Here is an 8210-nt window from a genome sequence, read left to right on the forward strand (position 1 = left end):
AGAAAAGGAAAATGATAACTGCTGGAGGAAATGTGGAGAAATATGTACATAATTTGTTATTGTTGGAATCAGGAACCAGTTTAACTATTCTGGAAAGCAATTTGGGACTATGCCCCCAAAATCTACAAAACTATGTGTGACCCAGTAATACTACTATTAGGTCTATATCCCCAAAAATATCAAAGAAAAAGGAAACAAATGTTTGTGTATAAAAATATTTTTAGCAGCTCTCTTCATGATGGGTTGAAACAATTTTCCAACCAAAGACAGCTTAGAAGGTAAGGAGGAAAAGGTCTGTCATGCCTGAATGAAAGTGTATCACAGTCCAATGCAGACCCAGACCCAGCAGACTTTGGGATCAGGCCTTGAGAGTGCTTGCTTGTAGAGTATTTGGCATATAGACAGTAAAGGGGTCAAATCTCTGGTTGGAAAGAAATTACAGGGGCTCTCTTTGCTAGCACTGAGGCAAGACTGTAGCTTTGCCCATTCTTCATATGGGTTACAGTTCTGAGTGGCAGTCTCAAGGTGAGGAGAAGCACTAACATAATAAAGCTTAGAGCCACAGTGGAGCAGGGACTCTTCTTACACTTCTACAGCAGAAAAGAGTGCTTGTGGTCGCTTGCAAAACACAGAGCAGGAGAGTAGTAAATACACCTTTCCTTAGATCATCCCACTTTGGAATAACTTACAGGTCCCTAGAAGTATAGCAGCTAAACAAAATCCCTGAAGCTTGGGCCAATGTGTCCTCCAGTGTGGAAGCAGAATCTTACTTTAAGAAAGATTAAAAATCAATAGTAGGGTGGGAAAATTAGCCAACAACAGAAAAAAATTCTGACCAACGAAAGTCATTTTAGTGACAAGGAAAATCAAAACACACACTCAAAAAAAAGAAAACAAAGTAAAAATATCTAATGCCTCCAAGAAAAATATGAATTGGTCTCAGGTCATGATGAGGTCAGAAAGGATTTTGAAAATCAAGTAAGACAGGCAGAGGAAAAAAATGGAAGAGAAATGAGAGTGATAGAAGAAAATCATTAAAAAAAAAAGAGTCAACTGTTTGTTAAACGAGCCCCCCCAAAAAAATACTGAAGAAAATAATACTTTAAAAAACAGATTAGGCCAAATGAATGGCAAGAGGTACAAAAAGGAGAAGAGTGCCTTGAAAGGCTGAATTGGCCAAAAGAAAAAAACTTCTTAAAAAGTAGAATTGGCCAAATAGGAAAGGAGGTACAAAAGCTCTCTAAAGAAAATAATTCCTTAAAAATTAAAACTGAAAAAATGAAGGCTAATAATAAACAATAAAATAAAACCAAAAAATGAAAAAAAAAATAGAAGATGATGAAATATCTCATTGGAAGAAACAACTAATCTGGAAAATTAATTCAAGAGAGACAGTTTAGAATCATTATATTACGCAAGCCAGGATCAAAAAAAAAGAGCCTAGATTTTCAATAAAATATCAAGGAAAATTTCCCTGATATTCTAGAAACAGAGGATAAAATAGACATTGAAAAAATCTGCTGATCACCTGAAAAAGATCCCAAGATGAAAATTCCCAGGAATATTATAGCCAAATTATGGAACTCTCAGATCAAAGAGAAAATATTGCAAGCATCCAGAAAGAAACAATTGAAATACAGTGGAGCCATAGTCAGGATATGACAAGATTGAACAAGCTTCTACATTAAAGGATAAGGGCATGGAATATGATATTCTGAAGGGCAAAGGAATTAGAACTATAACTAAAAATCAGCTACTCAACAAAACTGAGTATAATTCTTCAGGTGAAAAGACAATATTCAGTGAAATAAAATATTTTCAAACATTCTTGATGAAAAGACCATAGCTGAATAGAAAATTTGCACTCTAAAAATTTTGTTGAGACAATTGGAGTCACTTGACTTGCCCAGGGTCACAGCTAATTAAGTGTTAAGAGCCTGAGGTTGGATTAGAACTCAGGTCCTCCTTACTTGATCTACTGCACCATCCAACTGCCTCTTGAATAGCAAATTTGACTGTCAAATACAAAACTCAAGAGAAGCATAAAAAAGTAAGTAGGAAAGGGAAATTATAAGGGACTTAATAAAGTTAATCTGTTTACATACTTACACAGGAAGATGATATAACTCATAAAAACTTTCTCATTATTAGGGCAATTAGAAGGAATATATATAGAGGGCACAAGTGTGAATTGAATATGAAAGGGATGGCATATAAAAATGAAATTAAGGAGTAAGAAAGAGGAATGTCCTGGGAGAAAGGGAAAGGGAGAGTAAAATGAGGTAAATTATCTCAGAGAAAAGAGACAGTAGAGGGGAAGAAAGAAGGAGATAAGAGAGAGTGAGTGAACTTTACAGTCATCAAAATTGGCTCAAAGGGAGAATAATATACACATGTGTTACATATAACATACATATATAATAATATACACATCTATCTTACCTTATAGGAAAATATGAGAGTAAGGAGAAAGGAGAAGGGAGAGTAGATGATATAGAAGAAAGGGCAGATGGAGAGAGCCTTCTACCAGAAGCAAAACACTTTTGAGAAGGAAAAGGGTGAAAGGAGAAAGAAAACAGAATAAACAGAGTGGGAAACAGGATGGAGGGAAATATACTTAGTAAAAGTAACTGGAAAAAAAAAGAATCAAGTTTCTTTTTTTTTTTTTTTTTTTGAGGATAGGTACAAGTTTATTGCTACTCAGAATCTTGACTTAAATGAGATATACGAAAAAGAGGAAACTTATAACATAAAAGTAATGTGCAATTAACAAACAGTGATCACCAAGACAATATAAGGAACAAACAAACAATAGACAACATAAAACATACATCATCACTACTGTGAGGAAGTTCCAACATCTGGATTCTAACATTTGGGAGAACCTGAGTCACAGTAATCCAGAGGCTTGAGTGGGAAATGGTGTTAGGCAAGTGGTACCCAACCCTCCTAAGTTCTCAAAGTCTAAGGGGTTTTTATATGCTGAGAACAAAAAAGGCACTATATTCAATATTTTCATTAAATACCTGATCGTTGAGACAGAATAATTCTTTCAGGTACAAGATTTTTCCATTGCAAGAGGCCCACCAAAGAGAATATTTGTTCATTCATCTAGGAAGATTATGTTTACACCAAGAACTGGCCAGAAAGAATCAAATTTCTCTGATAAAAGCTTCATTTCTTAAACATATAAAGAACTGATTTAAATTTATAAAAATAGGGGCAACTAGGTGGCTCAGGGGGTACAGCACCAGCTCTGAAGTCAGGAGGACCTGAGTTCAGATTTGACCTCAGACACTTAACACTTCCTAGCTGAATTACCCTAGGCAAGTCACTTAACCCCAATTGCTTCAGCAAAATAAATAAAGAATAATAAATTTATAAAAATAAGAGCCATTCTCCAATTGATAAAAGATCAAAATATATGTAGTTTTCAGATTAAGTAATCAAAGCTATCTATAGTCATTTGGGAAAATGCTCTCACTATTGATTGAGAAATGCAAATTAAAACATTTCTGAAGTACTGCCTCATATCTATTAAATTGGCCTCATATCTATTAAAGGAAAGTGACAATTGTTAGAGAGAATGTGAGGAAAAATGAGACATTTTTATTGTGTAGAACAATTTGGAACCAAATCCAAAGAACTATAATACCATGCATACTCTTTGACCTAGAAATACCAATACTAGATCTATATCCTAAAAAATAAAAAACAAAAAGGAAAAGGAACTATGTGTACAAAAATATTTATAGCAGCTATTTTCTGATGGCAAAGAATTGGAAATTGAGGAGATGCTCATCAATTGGGAAATGGCTAAACAAATTGTGGCATGTGATTATGCTGGACTATTATTGTACAATAATAAAAGATGAGAAGGGAAAATAGTGGGAAGATGGTAGAGCAGGTTGGCAAATTTCAAGCTCTTGTGATTTTCCCCATAAATAAAAGAAATTTATGACTCTGGGCAAACTTAGACTGGTGAAAAATCAAGAATATTTGGGGCAGAACAAGAGTCCTCTTGGCACAATCCAAGATACCTGAAGAAAGACCCCAGGCTGAGGATTAACCCAAGTGAAGTACAAACATTTCTCGAGTAATTCCTCAGAAACATCAAGTGAGGACCCTTGGGGCTAGCTGGCTGTAATTAGTACTTCAGCAAAAACCACAGAAACTTTTACCTCCTAGACTACAGTGTGTAGAAGGTCTGAGTTTAAAGAGACTGAGGGAATCCCAGCTGATTAGGAATACCAGGCTCAGCTATGCTGCAGAGACTTGGCCCTGGAAAGAAGGAACCAGCACCTGTGAGTGCAGAGGCAATGGGACAGGGATGCTGCTAACTGCAGGCACTTACAGAAGGGTGGAGTTCTTGGTTTGGGGTTCCAGGTCAGAGGGGAGAGCTGAAGTGAATCTAGAGGCACCATTCCCCATGCAACAATTAGAGGTGATTACACTAACACTTCTCATTAAAACTATGTATGAATCAGCAAAGCCCAAAGAACCCAATCATAGAAACTTACTATGGGAACAGAGAAGACTGATGTACATCTTCAGAGAAGGACACTGAAGTAAAAAAGGAAAAAAAGGTTCTTCTACCCCAGATAGTGTTGTTAAATGGCTCCCTGCCCAGAGAAAATTTATAGAACTCAAACAAAGTATTTGAAAATCAAATTAGAGACATTGAGGAAAAACTAAAAAATAAAATAAAATAAAAATCATCCAAGAAAAACAAGCAGATAATGAAAAAGAAAGTAAGTAAACTAGAAAAAGCAATCCAGAGTCTGAAAGATGAAAATAACTCTTTGAAAATTATGATTGAGCAAGAGGAAGCTGGGGACACTACAAGAGACCAAAATATAACAAAATAGAATACAAAGAATAAAAAAATAAGAACAGAACGTGAAACATCTTATAAGAAAAATAATAGGTCTGGAAAATAGACCAAGGAGACAAAATATAAGAATAATTGTACTATCTGAAAGTTGTGACCAAAAAAAGAACCTTGACACAATGATGCAAGAAATAATCCAAGAAAATTGTCTTGGAGTGATAGAATAAAAGAAAGTAGAAATAGAAAAAAAATCTACCAACTACCATCTCAAAGAGATCCTTTGTGGAAAACACATAGGAATATTAATGACAAATTTTAAAACCCCCAGATCAGAGAGAAAATTTTGTAAGAAACAAAGGGAAGAAAAAAATTTCAAATACACTGGAGCTACAATTAAAATTGTACATGACAAGGGGCAGCTAGGTGGTGCAGTGGAAGAGCACCAGCCCTGAAGTCAGGAGGACCTAAGTTCAAATTTGACACACTACATCCTAGCTGTGTGACCCGGGGCAAGTCAACCCCAATTGTCTCAGCTAAAAAAAAAAAAAAAAAAAAAAAGAATGATACAGCATTTATTAGCCACCACAATAAAAGACTGCAGGTCCTGGAATCATACATACCAGAAATCAAAAGAACTAAATCTGTTACTGAAAATACTATATCCCACAAAATTATCCATAATATTGAATGAGAAAAAAATGGGCATTCAATGAACTTGTATATTTTCAGAATTTTCTGTCAACCAAACAATAATTCAATAGAAAATTTAACATATAAAAGCCATTATCAAATGTCAATTTCAAGGAACTTAATATGGACAAATCATTTGTATTTTTTAACATGGAAAATATATACCATATGTTTAAGATTGACATCAGCAATAGGGTAGCTCAAAAGAAAGATTGAGGCAGAGTTAAAGTAAAAATAGTAATTATGTTATACAAATGAGATTCAGAGAAAGAATAGACACAGAAGCAATAGAAGGGGGAGGAGGGCTCATAGTTCTGAAAACCCAATCTTATCAGAAATGAGTTAAATAGGCTACCTATGTACCATGAAGAGTATGGCACTCGCCAAAATCTATAAAGAAATCAGGGAGGAGGAATGGGCAGATAGGGAAGCAAAAGGAGAGGGAAGAAGACAAGGGAAGGATCCATAGATGGGGGAAGGTTAAGTAATAGCAAAGTGTGTATGTCATTTCCTCTTTGAGCTAATTCTGATAAGAATAAGGTTCACTCAGTCTCTCTAGAGTGCCCCTCTTCTCCTCCATTATAGAAGCTTTTTCTTGTCTCTGTTTTGGCAGATAATTTACACCATTCTACTTCTCACTTTTCCTTTTTCTTAGTACATTCCTCTCTCACTCATTAATTTTTTTATATTATCCCTTCATATTCAACTCACACCTGTACCCTCTGTTTATATATACTCTTTCTAACTGCCATAATAATGAGAAATATATAATCATTATATATAATATAAATATATATAATATTATATATAATTATGAGTTACAAGTATCTTACCATGTAGGAATGTAAATAGATAAACCTTATTAAGCCCCTTATGATATCACTTTCCTAATTACCTCCTTATGCTTCTCCTAAGTCCTATATTTGAAAATCAAATTTTCTATTCAGCTTTAGTCTTTTCATTGGGAATTCTGGAAAGTCCTCTATTTCTTTGTATATTCACCTTTTTCCCTGAAGCATTATACTTAGTTTTGCTGCTTAGGTGATTCTTGGTTGAAATCCTAGCTCCATTGCTCTCTGAGAATATTATATAGCAAGCCCTCTCTGATTCTTTAATGTAGAAACTGCTGAATTTTGTGTTATTCTCCACTATACTTGAATTGTTTCTTTCTGGATGCTTGCAATATTTTCTCCTTGATCTGGGAGTTTCAGAATTTGGCTATAATATTCCTGGGAGTTTTCATTTTAGGATCTCTCTTTCAGGAGGTGACTGGTGAATTATGAAGAACATGTCTGCTCCACTGTGGCTGTTAGTTCTAGTATGCTAAAGCAATAGTCTTTCTTCAGTGCTAGAGAAGAGACTTTCTGTGAGATGAGTCTTCCAGAAGCTGCTGTTGCCTATTGTTGCCCACAGTCCCTCCTAGTTCACTGGTTTCCCAAGACCTTCTCACCTTACTGACAAATCTTTCCTGCTGACCTTCCAAGTTATTTTTGATGTCTCTAGGTTAAGAGGTCTAGAAATTGTCAATATTGCCATTGATTCAGAAGTCCAGGTTCCATTCTTGCATTGGTGGTGCTGGTACTGGGGCCAGGACCAGGGCTGCACTGATACAGCCTACATACTGTGGGCTGGATTCCCACCCTGCCATAGACCTTTCCTACTTACCTTCTAAGTTATCTTTGGCTGGAAAAATGCACCACTCCATTTTTGTGTGTGTGTGTTCTGACATTCTAAAATTTAGAATCTTTATTTAAAGGAATTTGGAGATAGCCTGGGGAAGAGCTTGATGAGTCCTGACTTTACTCCACCATCTCAGCTCCACCCCTCCCATTTAAAGCATTCTTGATGAAAAGACCAGTCTTGAACAAAAGATTCAAGAAAAGCATAAGAGGAGTAATGAGGAAAGGGAAATGAAGGGACTTAATAAGGTTTATCTGTTTACATTCCTAATGGGAAGATGATATTTGTAATTCATTAGAACTTTCTCATTATTATAACAATTAGAAGGAATATATGTAGACAGAGGACACAGGTATGAGTTGAATAGGAAGGGATATTATCAAAAAAAATAAAATTAAGGGATGAAAGAGGAATATACTGAGAGAAATGGAAAAGAAGGGGTGGAATGTTGTAAATTATCTGCCATAAAAAAGACAAGAAAAAGTTTTTACAGTGGAGGGGGAAAGGGGAGAGTGAATGAACCTTATTCTCATCAGAATTGGCTCAAAAAGAAAATGACATACACACTTAATGTGTGTATAGAAATCTATCTTACCCTTTACAAAAGTAGGAGGGAAAGGGAATAAAGGAAGGAGGAGGATGAAAGAAGGAAAGGCATATTAGGGGAGGGAGTGGTCAGAAGCAAAAGACTTTTGAAGAGGGACAGGGTGAAGGGAGAGGGAGAATAGAATAAACAGGGGGGCTAGAATTTTTAAACAAGTTTCTGTGATAAGCCCTTATTTCTCAGATGCATAGGAAACTGAGTCAAATTAATAAAATTCCCCAATTAATAAATAATCAAAAGAATAAACTATAACCAAAGGATTATGAAATCATGCATATACTTTGAACTAATAATATCACTATTATACACAAATCCCAAAATAGTTTGTTTTTAAAAAAAAAAAAAAAGAAGAGGACTTATATGTACAAAAATATTTATAGCAGCTCTTTTCTCAGGGCAAAAAAT

The sequence above is a fragment of the Sminthopsis crassicaudata genome, chromosome 1, assembly GCF_048593235.1.
Source record: "Sminthopsis crassicaudata isolate SCR6 chromosome 1, ASM4859323v1, whole genome shotgun sequence".
NCBI lineage: Eukaryota > Metazoa > Chordata > Mammalia > Dasyuromorphia > Dasyuridae > Sminthopsis > Sminthopsis crassicaudata.